We start from the raw sequence: 18,975 nt of genomic DNA, 5'->3' as shown, positions 1-18,975 counted from the left end.
ATTGGTCCAGGATCATGTAGCTGGTCCAAACACAAGTTGACATACCTGTTTTACTGAAATATGCCTTCCCTGTGTCTTTCCGCCGTCTCAAAGAATAACTTGGTGATTCTCCTCCCATGGGCTGCATAACACTGGTGGTCCATCATGGCAGTCAGGTAGGTTGTTGTCACTGGATGAGAAAACATACTGCCTGAATATTATTTTCATAAAAGTTATAAATAAAAGTATATGTTTTCCCCCAAACCAAAACAGAGTAACCATTAAAATTGGAGGGCTAATAGTTGTTTGCCACCTCACTGGGGAATATTGGAGTTGATCATTCTTCTTCAATCACAGCTTTAATCTGCTTTATTTTTTTTTAATTATGAATTTCTCAGAAATAAATGGTGTATGAATACAGAGGTTTTGAGTACCACTTCACTTGCCTCCCTCTAGTTAATAATCTCCAACCTATTTCCTATGGTGTTTTGTCAATTTTGTCTGAAGAAGCGGAGAGAGCAGATACAGAACAAAACGGGCATGAAGTCAGAAAAGGTACATTCGTAGGTAACTAATGTCGCAGAACTGAAGACATGTAACTCCAGTCATTTCTATTTACATAAAGAAGAGCGTGGGAAGAAAGATCGCTACCATTTGGAGCGTGGTTGTTTGAGCACTTTGAGATTTGGAGATCAACCGTGGTCATGAAGCAGCTGGGAAGTGATACTATGCAGAAGTATCACCACTTCACACTGGTTTCAGGATTTCAGTCTGTTTTCTTAAAATTATAACAAATCTGAAGCATTAGAAAGATCTCTTCAAAATCATATTTTTTAATGTTTTGAAATGTTTAGATTTCAGTTTTTGTTTTAAAATGATAATATAGAGGAAGAAGCATAGCTTTCAACAGTTCCTTCAAAAATATGCTCAAAACATTTCACTCTAAAATGTCTAAAGAGGATGCTAAAATATTGTCAGAGCTTCATTCATCCCTTCACCCAACTCCTTCCTCGCAGTTTCTCTGAAACAGTGTTCTCATAATGTAAAGACACATTTTGATTTCAGTGGAACTGCATTTTGTTGCAGAAAGCGTTCCACTAGTTTTTTAACCATGATTTCTGGGAACAATGTTTTGGGAAGCCTTAATAGCCCAGCCAAATGAATAATCTTTTGAGGCTGGTTGATCAAAGTTATTCCAGATCCTGTGCAAAGTTAGTTCTGTGAAATACCAAGGTTATTTCAGAAGCATGAAAAGGTAAAGCATATATTTTACCATCTACTCTATTTATTTTTTTATTTTATTGATATATCTTGTTTTTTCTCCAAAGATGGACTTCATTAAGATATTTTTAGAAAATATAGAATGGGTTTTTTTGAATTAGAATATTTTTTTGTCTTTTAGAAACTAGAATCTCTTGGTTTTAAAATTTAAAAAACCCTATAGCTGAATTTTATTTTTGTAGAATATACTCTGTATCAGAAGTTTCCACAGGAATTTATTAAAAATAATAATTTCCCAACCAGCCTCAAATCTGTGTGTGTTGCCAAGGATAATTAAGCACAACTCCGCAATCACCCTAAAGTTCATATTACTGCATATTTATGCTTGGATCCTCATGGCTATGTATAGTAACCCTACAAATTCTTCTTTAATTTCGCATATGAAGTTTCTCCAAATATCTCCTAATTTTACCTTGGTTGTTCAGTTTGTCTGGGCAGCATTTGATTAAGTAGGCTTTAATAAAGGATATTCTCTAGCAAAAAAACCTGACCACCTTTTCTTGTCCTGATTTCTGCTCTTAACATTTTACCATCTACCAGAAGAGACAAACTTTAAGTGACCCTCAGAACAATTCTTAGAAAGACTATAGCAGAAACTGAAAATATTGTTAGACTGTATAACACAGGCTGAGGAAGCATATATGTGAAAGGCTTATAGTCACTAGAATACTGACAGGAAGCTAACATACTTGCAAAAGGAATCCAAAGACAACGAAACAAATGACTACAGAAGTAATCAGCAGGTATAAGCATTTATAATTTACTTGCAGATATATACTGAAATTGCAAAGCTTTGCCTTTCAATATGAAAGAGGATAGACTTAAGGTGATCTCTGTTTTCCCACCGCCCCCCCCAGCTTCCTCGCATCTGTGGAAATGCACATCCAGATGAACAAAGCTTTCATATTCAGAGCCACCCGCTGAATGTGAGACTCATAAAATTTGACAGATATAAAAATGGAGGAAATATCCATTACATTCTGATACATTACTGAAGACGCGCAAACAGGGAACAGACCAACTAGGTTAAGTATTGGTATAAATTAAACAGAAAGCACATTTGCTCTAGCACTGGCCTTTCAAATTGAGAGTGATGGCATGATTAAATAATTGAACCGTCTCACCTTGCACAGTCAGACAGAATTCCAATAGGAATAATTATTCCAAAACGGATATGAAGGCAAGTCAAGCTCTTCGCCAGCTAATACAGCAGTCTGCAACTTGACTTTTTGCTGCCTGGTGGATGAAAGTGGGATCAGGATCAATGGGTTGTTTTTCTTCAATTTTGCAAATGTGTCAATTACTTCATTACAGCTAATACCTTCATCAGTAATTTTGTCATAGAATCTTAGAATCACAGAATAGTTTGGGTTGGAAGGGACCTTAAAGATCATCTAGTTCCAACCCCCCTGCCGTGGGCAGGGACACCTTCCACTAGATCAGGTTGCTCAAAGCCCCAGCCAACCTGGCCTTGAACACTTCCAGGGAGGGGGCATCCACAATTTCTCTGGGCAACCTGTGCCAGTGCCTCACCACCCTCACAGTAAACAACGTCTTCCTTACATCTAATCTAAATCTACCCTCTTTCAGTTTAAAGCCATTACCCCTTGTCCTATCACTACATGCCCTTGTAAAAAGTCCCCCTCCAGCTTTCTTGTAGGCCCCCTTCAGGTACTGGAAGGCTGCTAGAAGGTCTCCCTGGAGCCTTCTCTTCTCCAGGCTGAACAACCCCAACTCTTTCAGCCTGTCCTCATAGGAGAGGTGCTCCAGCCCTCTGATCATCTTCGTGGCCCTCCTCCAGACTCGCCCCAACAGGTCCACGTCCTTCTTATGTTGGCGGCCCCAGAGCTGAACGCAGTACTCCAGGTGGGGTCTCACGAGAGCGGAGTAGAGGGGCAGAATCACCTCCCTCGACCTGCTGGCCATGCTTCTTTAGATGCAGCCCAGGATATGGTTGGCTTTCTGGGCTGCAAGCACACATTGCCAGGTCACGTTGAGCTTCTTGTCAATGAACACCCCCAAGTCCTTCTCTGCAGGGCTGCTCTCAATCCACTCATCGCCCAGCCTGTATTTGTGCTTGGGATTGCCCCAACCCATGCACAGGACCTTGCACTTGGCCTTCTTGGACCTCATGAGGTTTGCACAGGCCCACCTCTCGGGTCTGCCAAGGTCCCTTTGGATGGCATCCCTTCCCTTCAGCATGTCGACCACACCACACGGCTTGGTGTCATCAGCAAATTTGCTGAGGGTGCACTCAGTCCCACTGTCCATGTTGCCAACAAAGATGTTAAACAGCACCGGTCCCGATACCAGCCCCTAAGGAACGTCACTCATTACTGCTCTCCACTCGGACATAGAGCCATTGACCGCAACTCTTTGAGTGCAACCATCCAGCCAATTCCTTATTCACTTAGTGGTCCATCCGTCAAATCCATATCTCTCCAATTTAGAGACAAGGATGTCATGCGGGACAGTGTCAAATGCTTTGCAACAAGTCCAGGTAGATGATGTCCGTTGCTCTTCCCTTATCCACCAACACTGTAACTCTGCTGTAGAAGGCCACCAAATTTGTCAGGCACGATTTGCCCCTAGTGAAGCCATGTTGGCTGTTAGCAATCACCTCCTTCTTTTCCATGTGCCTTAGCAGAGTTTCCAGAAGGATCCGCTCCATGATGTTGCCGGGCACAGAGGTGAGACTGACTGGCCTGTAGTTCCCCTGGTCTTCCTTTTTAAAAATGAGGGTTATGTTTCCCCTTTTCCAGTCAGTGGGAACTTCCCCGGACTGCCATGACTTCTCAAATATGATGAATAGCGGCTTAGCCACTTCATCCGCCAGTTCCCTCAGGACCCATGGATGCATCTCATCAGGTCCCATGGACTTGTGCACCTTCAGGTTCCTTAAATGGTCTCGAACCTGATCTTCTCTTCACTCTCCCAGTCCCTGCCTGTGCCTTCTGTGACTTGGGCAGTGTGGCAGGAGTACTGAGTGGCTTGTACTGTGGCTTGTCAGTGAAGACTGAGGCAAAAAAGTCCTTGAGTACCTCAGCCTTCTCCGTGTCCTGGGTAACCAGGTCTCCCATTTCCTTCCGGAGAGGGCCCACATTTTTCCTAGTCTTCCTTTTATCACCAACATACCTATAGAAGCTTTTCTTGTTGCCCTTGACATCCCTGGCCAGACTTAATTCTGTCAGGGCTTTGACTTTCCTAACCTGATCCCTGGCTGCCCGGACAATTTCTCTGTATTCCTCCCAGGCTACCTGTCCTTGCTTCCACCCTCTGTAGGCTTGCTTTTTGTGTTTCAGTTTGTCCAGGAGCTCCTTGTTCATCCACACAGGCCTCCAGTGTTTTTGCCTGACTTCCTCTTTGTTGGGATGCATTGCTCCTGAGCTTGGAGGGGGTGATCCTTGACTATTAACCAGCTTTCTTGGGCCCTTCTTCCCTCCAGGGCTGTATCCCATGGTACTTTACCAAGCAGATCCCTGAAGAGGCCAAAGTTTGCTCTCCCACAGTCCAGGGTAGCCAGCTTGCTGTGTGCCCTCCTCGCTGCCGAGGAGGCAGCACACATCTCCAACTCCTCTAGTTTATTCCTCATGCTACTGTGCGTTTGCATAGAGGCATTTAAGCTGGGCCCCTGATGAAGCTGACTTACTGGCTGGAGTGGCTGGAATTCCTTTGTGCTGCTCTTCAGGTGCTCTCCTGCTGACTTGTGATCCCTCTCCAGGCTCTGGGCACCTATTGCTGGCACTGGCATCAAACTGGTAGGAGTCGGATGGATTGATATTTCCTTCCCCCAGCTTGGCAAGCCTATGACCAAAGATGCTGTTCCCCTTCTCTGACAGATGGACTCCATCAGCCCCCAGTAGACCAGGTTTCTCAAAGCGAGTCCCATGGTCTGAGGAGCTGAACCCCTGGCTCTGGTACCAGTCCCGTAACCATTTGTTGATTTGCCAGATTCGACTGGCCCTTTCAAACCCCTTCCCTTTGACCGGGAGGATTCAGGAAAAGACTACCTGCACTCCAGAGTCCTTACTGCCACTCCCAGGGCTCTGTAATCTTTCTTGATACTCCTCAGACTGCTCCCGGCTGTACCACTGGTGCCCATGTGATACAACAGCAGGAGATAATAGTCAGTGGACTGTGCAAGGCTTGGTAGTCTCTCGGTGACATCCCTGATACGAGCCCCCAGTAAGCAGCACACCTCTCTAGAGAGTGCATCAGGTCAGCAGATGGGTGCCTCCGTACCTCTCAGAAGAGAGTCGCCTACTACTGTCACCCATCATCTTTTCTTAGTTGCGCTGGTTGTTATACGGGGAGCAGATCGGGCTGCCTTACTCAGCTCCAGCGTCTCTGCTGATGTGATGGGTCTTTCCTCTTCAGTCTGCAGAGCGGTGAAGCAGTTCTGCAAGGGCACCTCAGGCTTCGGGGGAAGTCCCTTCCTCCTGCTGGTCCTTGCCATTGCAAGCTTCCATTCTTCTGCATTATTGGCCCCCCTCCCTTCCATGTGTGCCAGTGGGGGAGTTTTTGGCTGTTTGGCCGTGGGTCCACTGCAGACTGCGCTTGGAACCAGCTATCTAACTCCTTCTCAGCCTCCCTGATGTTACCAGCATTCTCACTGCCTCCTGCAGCTCAGCCACCAGCTGCAGGAGGTCCTCCGCCTGGGCACACCTTTTGCAGGCAGGTCTGCTGCCTGTCCCTGCCCCAGGAGAAAGGTCTAGGCACTGCCTGCAGTCTGAGGTCTGCGCTGCAGCCTCTCCCTTCAGCAGCTCCGTCTGGGTGGAGGCATCAGCCAGTTTCTTTGTGAAGACAAGGTTTGGTTATTGCTCATGTGACGTAGTGCTGCAATAAGGTGCCCTTAAATAGTTCTCCTAAGAGTTAGTTCCCATGCTTGCCCAACATATAATTTAAAACCCAAGCATTATATCTGTCATCTTGAAGGTTTTCTTTCCTCAAGTCCCTGTCATGAGTTCTGGGCATTGTACATGACATATGAGCAACACCAGTCACACCATCCAAAGCTCTCCTATCACTTAGGTAGGCATGTCCCCATAACTCCACAAGCCACACAATGGCCATTCGAGAGTGCATACATAGTCGTATGAGCCACAGCACAGGCCTCTATGAAAGTCCACAACTGAAATCTAACTTCATATAACTTGTCATTAAAAACCTCCAGTGAAAGAAATTACGTCAAGAACTGGCTGCCTTAAGTTTTCACATCCGTTGAGTTCTGAAATCAGGGTTTTTTTTCTGAAAATTAAGCTGACACATTCTTCTCCTATAGCATTTTGGTATTCAAAAGCACACTTAGAAGGGTTTTTGTCTGTACCTGTGATTACAGGTATGCAAGACCTTCCTTTTCTTCTCTTTTACCATCACCATTGTTTCTTGGCTTTCATTGGCTTCAATGAGCCCAGTTCCGCCAGTTTTCTGAACTTAGTGGACTGTAGTTGCAACCTTTCTCCTTTATTTTCTGTTTAAGCTGTTGTGTTGGGTCTGGCTGAGATGGAGTTCATTTTCCCCATAGCAGCCCTCATAGTGCTGTGCTCTGTATTGGTAGCTAGAAAGGTGTTGATAACACACCAGTGTTTGGGCTACTGCCGAGCAGTGCTCCCACAGCATCAAGGCTGTCTCTCCAACATTCCCTCCTCACCAGTAGGCTGGGGGTGGGCAAGATCTTGGGAGGGGACAGATCCAGGACAGCTGACCCAAACTGACCAAAGGGATATTCCATACCATATGATGTCTGCTCAGCAATAAAAGCTAAGAGAAAGGAGGAGGAGCAGGGGCATTCGTTATTATGACGTTTGTCTTCTGGAGCAATTGCTGTGCATACTGAAGCCCTGCTTCCTGGGAAGTGGCTGGACATTGCCTGCTGATGGGAAGTAGAGAATAAATCTTTTGTTTTCCTTTGCTTCCACACACAGTCTTTGCTTTTGCTTTATTAAACTGCTTTTATCTTGACCCACAAGTTTTTTCCCATCTTATTTTCTCCCCCCTGTCTTGCTGAGGAGGGGAGTGACAGAGCAGCTTGGTGGGCACCTGGCATCCAGCCAAGGTTGACCCACCACCGCTGTTTTTTTCTTCATAGTAAATACAAGTATATTCAGTTATTCTTCCCAGCCTCATGGGACAAGTAAAGAATCCTTCTCGTTCTCTAGCTATCTGCCTACTTCCCTCCCCTTTAAACTCATGAAAAACACTATCTATGGTCATTGAAGCTTCTCTGCATCAGGGAGCTCTTCTGATGTTATTGCTGCGGTTCTTCCTCTGTGCTGAATGTTTCTTTACTGTTGCTTTAATGACCCCTTCCTGAACAAATATTAGTAACTATTCTCCCTCCTCAATCTCTTTTTCAGTTCTGCAGCTTGGTATTCATTCAGTTTTTTGTTGTTTTTTTCTCTTCTTTGGAGTTTACTGGTAGTTTTTCTTCTAATCAGTCCCTGCAAGGTTCTTCTTTCTCATCCTTCCCTCTCTCCTGATGGTCCAACAGAAGTCTGAATTTGATCTTTCTGTGTTCCTGGTCAACCCAAGTTCTTACCATCCTCTTAGTATCTTTCATATTTTTATATCCATACGCACCAAGCTCAGAGAGTTTGAAAAAAATTAATTCTCTGTAAGTTAATTGTTGAAGAGGAGTGGCCGACGTTACTTAGTGGATTTGTTTGTTTAAACAAGTAGGGTGCATGGAGGTGTCATGGTTTAACCCCAGCCAGCAACTAAGCACCATGCGGCTGCTCACCCCTCCCCACTCCCAGTGGGATGGGGAGGAGGATCGGGGGGAAAAAGTAAAACTCGTGGGTTGAGATAGAAACAGTTTAATAACTAAAGTAAAATAAAATTTAATACTAACTAATAATACAAAAATAAAATAATAATAATAATAATAATAGTAATGAAAAGGAATATAGCAAAAAAAAGAGAGAAATAAAACCCAAGAAAAGACAAGTGATGCACAATGTAATTGCTCACCACCTGCTGACTGATGCTCGAGCAGCAATCTGCTCCTCCCAGCTAACTCCCCCCCAGTTTATATACTGGGCATGACATTCCATGGTATGGAATACCCCTTTGGCTAGTTCAGGTCAGCTGCCCCGGCCACGCTCCCTCCCAGCTTCTTGCACACCTGCTTGCTGGCAGAGCATGGGAAACTGAAAAGTCCTTGACTTAAGATAAGCGCTACTCAGCAACAACTAAAACGTCAGTGTGTTATCAACATCATTCTCACACTAAATCTAAACCACAGCACTGTACCAGCTACTAAAAAGAGAGTTAACTCTGTCCCAGCCGAAACCAGGAGAGGAGAACAGCTGTAACTTCTACTTTCTTTAAACCACTTATAAATATTCACAAGATAGTTCAGTACACTGAAAAAGTAAAACACTGTGGAATTTTTTCCTTTCTTTCTTGTTTCCCATCATTCCAAACTGAAATTATGTCTTCACTCAGTGTCCTAACAGCTTAGTCTGTGCAACAGTTGCCCCCTGAGAAGAGGTGGAGACCTGACATTCATGCGTTTGCAATTAGATTGGAGACTATATCACTGGAAGCAACCCTGCATGAATAGAGGGACGGGGCCAGGTAATCTTACTGTTCTCTCTTCTCCCTAGCATTTAGGACTTTGGGATGCACTGTGGGTGCCTCCTCTCTTTGTGATATCTGTGACAGTTCCCTGGGGACGCAGCTGTTAATATGCCAGCCATGCTGCATTGCAAAGCAGAAACGTCTCTTGCTTTGGGAGCGCCTTGGCAATGAGTCGACAAGAACAAAGATTTAGCTTATTGGAGCAGTGGACTAACATGGCAAATATTCACCTGCCTTTAAAGAAAAGGTATTTAAACTCCATGGAGGTGGTCATACTTGACACTGAAATCACCCAGGCAACCACTGTTGCATGGCCTTCTCTTCATAAATGCCAATTATTTTCAAGGTTTGACACACAGCAGTGAATAAGCTTTTAACATTTTGATCAGAATTATTGTTAAACAGAGAGTCCTTTATGCTTTGTGTCATCTCTTATAGACACAAACCACTCATTTGTGGCTAGCAGTGATGGTGAATAGCCTACAAAAAGAAAATGGGCATAGCAAGAGCTGCTTTATTTACCTTACAGTTTACTTATGGGTCTGCTCTGGGTTAAGAAGAGAGGATTAAGAAGGGGCTTGAGATCGAGAATTATGTCCTTTCTCTCCATCAACTAGTCAGCTGGTATGGGAATAGATCCTCAGCTGTGGGGATTTAGGGAACTAACAGTTTTTGACAACCTAGATCTTAGTTTCTGAAACTCCACTTATGTTGCAGATAACTGTACACTAGAGACCAGTCCAACTCAGCAGGCAAATTTAAGGTTTTCCCTCCACTTGCACCAGGTGGTCATCTGAAAGATAACCACTAGCGCCCAAGTAATAGTAGACATTGAGGACAGCTGGCAAATTAGGCCTTAGAGCTGCTTTTGAAACAGTGTGGGTATAACCTTATGCCATAAATTTATTAAGAAGACAAAAGCAGCTCCCTATAGAGGAGAATTATTGTCAGGATATCTCTAGCAATGATTCTTAGAGGCTGAAGTCCAAGTGAGTAATTGAATACAGCTTGGTTTATGAAACAATAAAAAGAACATTCAATTTTTCAAAATCCTTTGTCTTTAACACTAAGTTGCTAATGAATGCACAAACTACCTATTGTTTTCAAAGACTGATTCTAATCTGCATGAGATTCAAGATTAAGACACCTAAATGCGGATGTTCACAGGTCAATGGAGATCTGCTTAGTACAGTCACCAGAGCTTGAGCTATTCAGCAAACTAGTCACTGGGCTCAGGCTTTAGTTACCTACACGCAGGTCTCTGGTGACATGAAACTTTTGTGGAGGATGGCGGCTGTCATATGGGACCTCTGGGAAGCTCCACCATTTTTCAGCAGCACTTGAAAGTCAGATAGATAACACCTGAAGACATCTCAGATAGCTCTGGATACCTATGTGTGAACAACTGAGCTCTAAATCTCCGTTGACCAGGAGCTGACAGTCCAGGAGCTACATGTGGACACCTACAAGTACATTGGCTTTTTTAATCTGGAGCTAACTCTCATGCTAGTTGGCTCATTAAAGTTAATGAAGTAAGAAAATACTTAGTTTCCCAGTTAAAACTGCCCTTAGTTTCCCAGTCAACAGAGCGTCTTCTGAAATATAAAGAACAGCGATTTAGTTTCTTTGGCTATATCTGTGCTCTTTTGGGAGCGCACAGCTCAAGTACATTGAGATTGGATCGAATACCTCAGAGCTAGCTGGCTCAAGCTCATTGCATCTACACTGTGTGCAGAGGCAGAGCAAGAGCACGAGTCGATCTTCACCTTTTTCTGAGGCTCCCTCTACTTGCTCCCCACCCAAAGCAGAACACGAGTAAAATTTAGGTAGCTCAGACCATCTGCGCGTTCATGTTGAATTCAGGACAAAGCCCAAGAAAACACGGGAGACTAGGTGTCACCACTGTTTTTCAGTTCCTCATCCACAAAGTAGAGATTCTGAAGATTTGGCTTTTTAATTTCAACACTGGAATCTTTGTGAGGCTGTCTCAGCTTCGCACCATGTGTTTGTGCGACATCAAGTGAGAAGAGCCCCAAGCACTGTTATAAACCTTCCTCCCCCACCCTATAGATGAATTAGGCTCACAAATTCTACTGCCTCCATAGTGAGCTGCTCTTTGTGCTTTGACACACAGTATCTTTAAATCCCTGCTTTTTTCTGGTTTATGACTTAGCTGATTCCTCCATGGTGGCTGCTACCTCTTCTCAGGCCAAAGAGCAGTCTTTAACAGCCAGTCATCTTTTACCCAGCAGATGTGTCCAAACAGCTGGAACTCCCTTCTTATTTCCACATCAGTGACTCTCATTTTTAACACATCTTTTTGCTCATTGTGCCTTTTCTGAGACGCTTTTGCCAGCTGACCACATGAAGCTGATGGTAACATTTCATTTCAAAGGGCAGATGTCTTTGTGTGCCAGCTTATTCAAAGGTCTGTGTTTCTACCACATGCAATAAAATGAAGTACATCCATGTTTCAAACTGCTTTATATTTTTTTATGTGTCTGTACAAAGATCACCTTGCCACTGCATTGCTGTAATATAACAAATAAATAACAGAATCCAGAGATGGGAGGAGAAGTAAAATGCTTATTCAAATTGTGGGCTTATTATAGGAAAATACTTCTAAATCATATTTCTTAAAATCAGGAAAGAGCAGTAAGATGGCATAGTATTTTCACACTTACCCAGCATCTCATTTTGTTAGTAATGCCTCGGTTATTGAATTCCATTCAGTGCATAATCAGGTCCTAAGCTATTTCTCCAAGTCAGGGTTGGGGCACCAGACACTTAAAGAGGACACAGTTGGTTAATCGTGCCTTCCAGCTGTATCTAAAATCACAGAAGGTGTTATCTATTTGCTTGTATTAGCACATCAATGAACTGCTAGTTGTTCTTGGAAGAGTTCTGCAGACATCAGAATTAGCTATCAGCCACTTTAATAGGCTAGTAGAAGCTGACTGTGTTTCCTCCTAAAGGAAGCAATAACAAGAGTAGCATTTTTGCTCTTGGTAGCTTGTGCACACAGCAGAAATGAAATAGCTGGGCGCATCAATTTGCCTGCACACTTCTTAACACACAGTAATGATATCCTGTGTTGAAAATATAAGCCAAAGCTGTGCTCAAATTTGTTTCAGCTGAATAAACTCTAAAAGTATCACAATATTCCCAACTAAAACATCAGGAAAAAAAAAATCAAAACCCAAGGAACAAAAAGAGATTGCAAGATCATAACAAAAAGAACAACATGACCAGTTACAGGAGTTGAAAAAGCCTACGGCATAAAAAACATAAGCTTAATCCTTTGTATTTGTGCTACAATGGGACTTTTTGACGGGTTATCACAACGATGCCAAGTGCATTGGAAATTGGTTGTATTGTAAAACTCTGATCCTTCAGAAAACAACCCTGATAGGCACCTTTAATCTACTAAGGCACGCAACAGCCTTCTTCACTCACCAGTGCCTTGGTTTGAGTTAAACCTGCATCTGCAGCTGTGTTTCCTCTGAGGTCCTAGGTAAGGGTCAGGCCTTTGTTTTTGCTTTTTGACTGTGATTTTTGTACTTGATTTTCAAAGAAAAATAGAATTCTCAAGTCACTGCATAATCCATGAACTTGAGGCATTTAAAAATAAGCCAGCACTGATATCCAAGATCAAACTGTGAGTGCTGGCAACCAGCTATTTACATAGATCACAGTTCAGAGCGTCAGTCTGCTCTAAGGAGGCTTTACTCGTGCAAGTATCCTTAAAGACGTCAATATAATGGATCACCTTGTATAAGGGTTACTAAACCACCAGTGAAAAGACTTTCATTTGGATAGTAGGAACAGAAATGTTTATTCTGATCTGTAATTTCAGGATCCTTTTTTTCTAGCTACAAATGAAATGGTACAAGTTCATGCAGAACATAACAGAAGTCCAATTAAATTCTTGGATTTCCCCCTAATATTGTTCAAAGGTAACGTAAACAGGGACAAAGCCCACGCTTATTTAAAACATACATAGTTTCACTGAGTACAGTGAAAAGCCAGTTTGCACCAAATGGCGATCTAAACTATGCCAAGAAATAGTCATGTTCCTTCACACTAATAGCTCTTGCCTTGCAGACCCACCTGCAAAGCACCTGCCATAAAAAAGAGCTTGTTTCTGAACGTTCAACCCCCAAACCCACAGCCATCTTATTCACTCTCATTTTATACTCTGGTAAGGAGTACAAATCTCAACTGGGATTTCCTTGCATCAAAAGAGTAATGTGAAACTGGAATCCCTAAATTATCCTTTTTTTGCAATTAAGATAACTGAGTTTAATGTACAATTTTTGCTGTGATAGGACTGGAAGGAAGGAAACCAACCTGACAAAAAGTAACACAGAGCAAAAAGGTTAAATTCTGGCTGAGCGGATTCAAAGTGAAACCTCCCATTTTCTTCAGAAAGGGTAAGATTTCACCCTGGAGCGTTATAAGAAAGTGAGAGAAAAGAGGTGAAAAACATGCCATGACTTATGAGACAGAGGAGAGCCTCAAAGGTAACTTTTGTTCTCCTTCATGTAGTGAAATCTCTGCTCACTTAGGATACTTGATTTATTTTAGAGCTGCTTTTAGCTGCAGTTGCAGGCTGAGAATACTTCAGAAGGTGACAAGGTTGCTAATACTCAAAACCTGAGTGTAGCATGTGGGAGACACGCTTTTATACAAAGATGCAATGAGGTATGATATGGACTTTTCAAGGGATCAAAGTGCCCATCAAATCAAGAGCATGCATTTTCTACAAAATCCCCAAAGACCTATTTGCTACTTAACCTGCTAAAAGCCCTTAGCCTTCTGTCCCACACTCTCCTAGAGTTTTCTTCACACTTGAAGGTCTCCAACTACTGATCTTACTCCTGGTCTACCACATCAGCACACAGCTGAGCAAGTCTGAACCTGACATTTTTCCAAGGAGGTTTTTCAGTGAAATTTCCTCTCACTCTCTTAGCTTAACTCCACCTCCCTCTTGCCAAAACTCCTGGTCATACTAATGGTGGTAGACCACCTCCTCCTGCCTACTGGGCAACCACCTGCATCCTCCCAGTGATTGTGGCAACAAATCTTTGGTGATAGCCATTTCCCCTGAATTTATCAAGCCTGCAAAAAATTACATAGCATGCATCCCATTAAACTTGTAAGACTTCAGCCACTGACACTCGAGAAACTGTTAGCTCCTGTTCTACACAGAAAGTCAAAGGATGCTGGATGGTTAATCAGCTATCTCTTTAAACATGTTGAAGATATTTAAACAGCAGCTAATGGAGAGCCAGCTCTCCTGACAGTCAGATGGTGAGCTGCGTGGCTTAATATCACCAGCGTCTCCGAAATGTGTTTTACTTTGTCAGTGAAAGAACCATATTATATTGACTTTTTAAACATTGAAAATCATTACTCCCATTAATATTGGTTTGCATGCTGACTCTTAACATGGGAATGTAACATTAGCAATTTCAAATCTATTGCAATATTCTGATACAGAACGGAAAAAAATAACAATTCTCAAAATCATTATATTTTCCTGATAAAATCTGTTTTACTGTCGAGACTTGTTAAGATGAATCTTTATATTCCTCACATTAAATTTTTCCATCAGTAGCTGGGGTGTCCAATATTGTAATAACATGAATGGGTATTTTTACCATTCTTTCATTACTCTAAAAGAAATACTGTCTTTAACACACGTCAGTTAAAATCATGAGCTATCATGTAAGTTTGTGGAAACAAAGGTAATGGCTGAGCTTTTTTAGGTTCCTTTCTTAAGAGGTTTAATACTCGCCTATACTGTCTTCCTTCCAGGTCAGCTGTATCCCAATTCAATCATAGTGTTTTATTAATCATTATTTACTTTCTCAGATCTTCACAGACACATTCTTACCCCAGAGTACTTTAACTCTTAACTCCTTCAGTATGAACAACACTTAGTCCTTGTATGTCAAATATTTTCCCTCTTCTTTTTTGTTATTGAATTTGTAGCAAATGTATTCCGCCTCCTCTGCAAATACTCACACACACACTTGAAAGCCTACTACTGAAATCAGCAGCACTATCAGCTCTAACTGCTTCTTTTTGTATTTACATCCCTTAGAGGTTCAGCCTGCAAAATAAACCAGAGACCCACCACGGCATTGTTTTATTTTTGACTCACAAATTTCAACTGTTGTGAGAAAAATATCTGTGGGATCCATCACTGCACTGGGGCTTTTTCCTAGTGACTTGCAGATGCGTTGAACTTAATGTAAAACAAACCGGTAATTGTGAGACAAAGGAAATAATACACAGAGTAAAAACTCTCCTAGAGAGCTGAAATTCATACTGACATCAGCAGAGGTAGGTAAGGATTATGATTACAGTACTTCTGTAAATAATTACTCTAAATAATTGAAAGACTCATGCTAAATGGTTAACAAGTATCAATGACAGTCTGCACTTTTCTAGTACATTCTAGCTCAGAAATGCACAATTAACATTCATAATATCCTGAAAAAAGAAGTGTTTGGATTAATGAAAAAATGATTAGCTCCTCAAAAGTAAACAACTTCCGGTTTTAATTTCAAAGAGTGAGATATCATCCTTCATTTAAGATGAATTCTCTCCTACCTGCTGTTTTGAGCTTATGCCTACTTGAATTCTCTGCGAGAAGTCTTAAAACAGAGAAACTTTACTTGGGCTTCTAACAGCAATATTATTATTTAAAAAAAAAAAAAAAGACAAGCTTGGAACTAGAATTAGAAAATTCTTCAAGGAAAGTATTGGAAACACACAGAGCTTTTGCTTATCAATTCCCCTAAATTAAGGAGAATTTTATTACTGATTGCAATGAAAACACCCTGTCATTAGAGAGCTATTTTGAAGTTATTGAATTTAAGAAAACTATTTCACAACTATGATATGCAGTAAATCAGGAGAGGTGCACCCTGGAGCTGAGTATCAACAAAAATTTTAAGCAATTAACAAAATAAATATTGTAAATCTTTTCAGCTCTGATATTTCCCTTTTTAAAAAATGAACAAAAACTGATTAAGGGCAAATAACATGACTGGTGTTTATGACATTTAGAGTATGTTGCCTGAGGTTACCTTCTAGTCGAGCTGGCAGCTTGCAATTTCCCAACCTATTGGTGCAATCCTTAGGCAAGTTGCTCTGGGGGCTTCTAAAAGAGCTGCCTAACACTTCGGGAGCTTGACACTGCGCCCAGTAACCCTGGACCCACTGCTGGGCGCTTTTTCCAGTCCTTCAGTGTTGCAGATACAGCTTCCTAGTCTGATGGAGTGGTAGATGCTCTTGCATTAGCCTGGTAAAGCGTTGTGTTCCTCCTGGCATCCCCAGGAGCTCAGCCACCACCTTATGGCAGTGCCACTCTTGAAAGCCCTAAGAATTGTGATCCAGATCGCTTTCATTTGAGGATTAATTAGCTGTTACTACAGCTTGCTTTTGTAACTCTTCTGTCCTGATCAATTTTTGTAACTGTTTTGGAAACTACTGGAGCCATCCAGGGAACTTGCAGGGGAGAAGCGAGTGTACCTCCTTCGTGGGTTGGTAGGTTTGGCTCTTTGGGCTTTGACTCTTATCCGATCTTTCTATCTAGCTGAGCCTCTGAGGTTTTGCCGTGGGTAAAAAAAGCAAAATAAATAGATTAATAAATAATTTAGAATTATACTATGTTTTGATTAATATTTCGTGGGGTTTTGTTTTGGGTTTGTCATGTTTCTTTTTTTTTTAACTGAATAAGTTTTCATTTTACAGCATATGCCTTGCAAAATAACTGGTTTCCTTGCAAATGCTTATTAATAGTCACATTTGTGAACACAGTACTTAGCTCCATCCTCCAATATGTTGATTATTTCTCTAACTAGTGTTTCATTTTTCTGCTCTCTTCATAGCTAATAGCCTCTTAGATGAAGATAAGTTTCACCAAGGAAACTTTCTCCTAAAGGACTCACAAATGTGTGAATCCGCAAGCAACATTGCATCTGCAATGTGGTGCAGTATACGCATATATTCACACGAAAGACTCAGAACCACTGATGCACGAGAAGATCAGAGCCCAAATCCCCGGCTGGCTGGGGAGGGAGGAGGAAGCCAGGCAGAAATGAGAACAACACAGGACTCGGGAAAGTCTTTTCTATACCTTGGTAAATCCAGGCCTGTAAAAGTCTGTGGAAGTGAGAACAGCAGGTCAGGAAATAGTTTTACAACTCGTGTTTGGTCAGGTCAGACTGACAACGGGAGCTGCTCTGTCATGGCAACGTAATGGGGTGAGAGAGTGTGTGTGAATATCAGCAGTTCTTGGTCAACAGCTGCATTTTCAGAACTGTTTGTAATGTGGCATTCAGTAAGAGAATGAAAATGAACATTTTTTTTTTAAGCCTTAACTTTTTACCATTAAGAATAAGGTTTCGGAGAAGGTTATCCCCGTTGACCTGTCCTCCACGTGTACGCAGCTTAAGGCTTAGCACCCTGGGAACTGTGCTACAGGAGTACGAGTAGATTGCGTGTGGCTCAAGCAACTCATATCCAGCTAGCTGAAGTGTATCTAGGCTACACTGGGAACAATATAAATATGATTTTTTGCCTAGCTCTTCTCCACCCTAAAGCACAAAGTGGTGAAGGAGGTCACTACTTGTGAGGCATTTGGATACTATAGTGAGGGTAAAACGTTTATGTACTCTAATCTAGGTTTTGTGTGACTAGTGTTTTAAAAGGAACAGAGGAAAATTAAAAGTGCTTCCAAGATTTTTAAAGGAAGCCAACCATTAAATTCAGTAACTCCAAAACGGGGGATAATTGACTTCTTTCACAGGACTGTGGCACATAAGATACTTTAGGTAGAGGAATAACTGGCAGAAGTAATAGACTGTCATCTTATCTTTTTGGATATACCCACCTGAAAATGAGACTTTTTTTTCTGACAGCAGGTGACAAGACTCAGGAACTTGACTTCACCTTCAAGGCTCTGGACATCAGCATCGTCTGGAGGACTCTCCCAATTCTGCTTTTTTTTTTTTCCAAAGCTGAGGGTTTAGTCTCATTTCCTCTGGCCGTCTTTTCTCTGCCATTCCTCTTGGTAGCTAATCTGAGATAGCTAATCTGAGATGCACCGAGATAGCAGTGCATCAGTTTTCATCCTACCTCTGTCCCTTTGTGCCACTTGTTCCGGTTCCCCCTCAGCTGCACTCTCAGCAAACGTGTCCCCCATCAAATTTCTTTTCCCACATCTCCTAGTTCCCATTCTCCAAATGCAAGTGACCCAGTACAGGAACGACCCTTGTGACATTTCAGTCCAACGTTGTGCTGTTAAGCTGCCCTGTCTGTACTCAGTTTGGAGCAGACGTGAGTCCAGATCTTTGCATCTACAAGCGCAGACACCAAGCTGAAACCACTAACGTAATTAGTTATTTCACCAGGCTGTGGCTGCAAAGCGGAGAGTAAACTCTTCTTTCACCAAGAAAAATTATATGAGAAATTTGCTTTATGGCTGGCTGTGAAAAGCCTAAACTGAGGGATAAAGAGCTGTGATGCAGAGGGTAGCTGAGCCCAGTCTTCCAGAAAGAAAGTCAACCACATAGATGCTAAATCACTGAGGAATGCTCAGTTTCCAGGATGCTTAGCCTTGTTCCTGCCACTCTCAACTGAACTTAATAAATACCTCCCTCTCTGTATTTCTCAAAGAACAAAACAAGATCTCAATAGCGGAGTCCATTATCACTCCATATGGTGAAGTGAGGCAAGATGGATGGGATCCAAAACACAGAACAGCCGCTTTGCTTTGTTCTTCTTCCACCAGCTGCAACAAAGAAAGTGAGGAAAAAAAATCTGTGCAGAAGAGAAAGACTATTTGTCAGAAGACAGACAAAAGAGTTGTTAGCCAAGCCTATATTATGACCTGGCTTTCTGACATCGAAGGTCTGGTTTTATTGCAACTTCTACTTCCCAACTAAATAACACTAACTCTGCTGCCTGGCCAAAGCAAGTCACGGCAATAGAACAACTTCTCTCTCTCCTGCTACGACGAGTCTTTTGATGGCAACTGGACTGTCATGCCTACCAACGTGCAAGTTCAGAGATTCTTAATGCTTCTTGCACAAAGCTTTTCCCTGACGTCCATCACCC

Source organism: Gymnogyps californianus, chromosome Z, assembly GCF_018139145.2.
Source record: "Gymnogyps californianus isolate 813 chromosome Z, ASM1813914v2, whole genome shotgun sequence".
Taxonomy (NCBI): Eukaryota; Metazoa; Chordata; class Aves; order Accipitriformes; family Cathartidae; genus Gymnogyps; species Gymnogyps californianus.
This window is presented reverse-complemented; position numbering follows the sequence as displayed.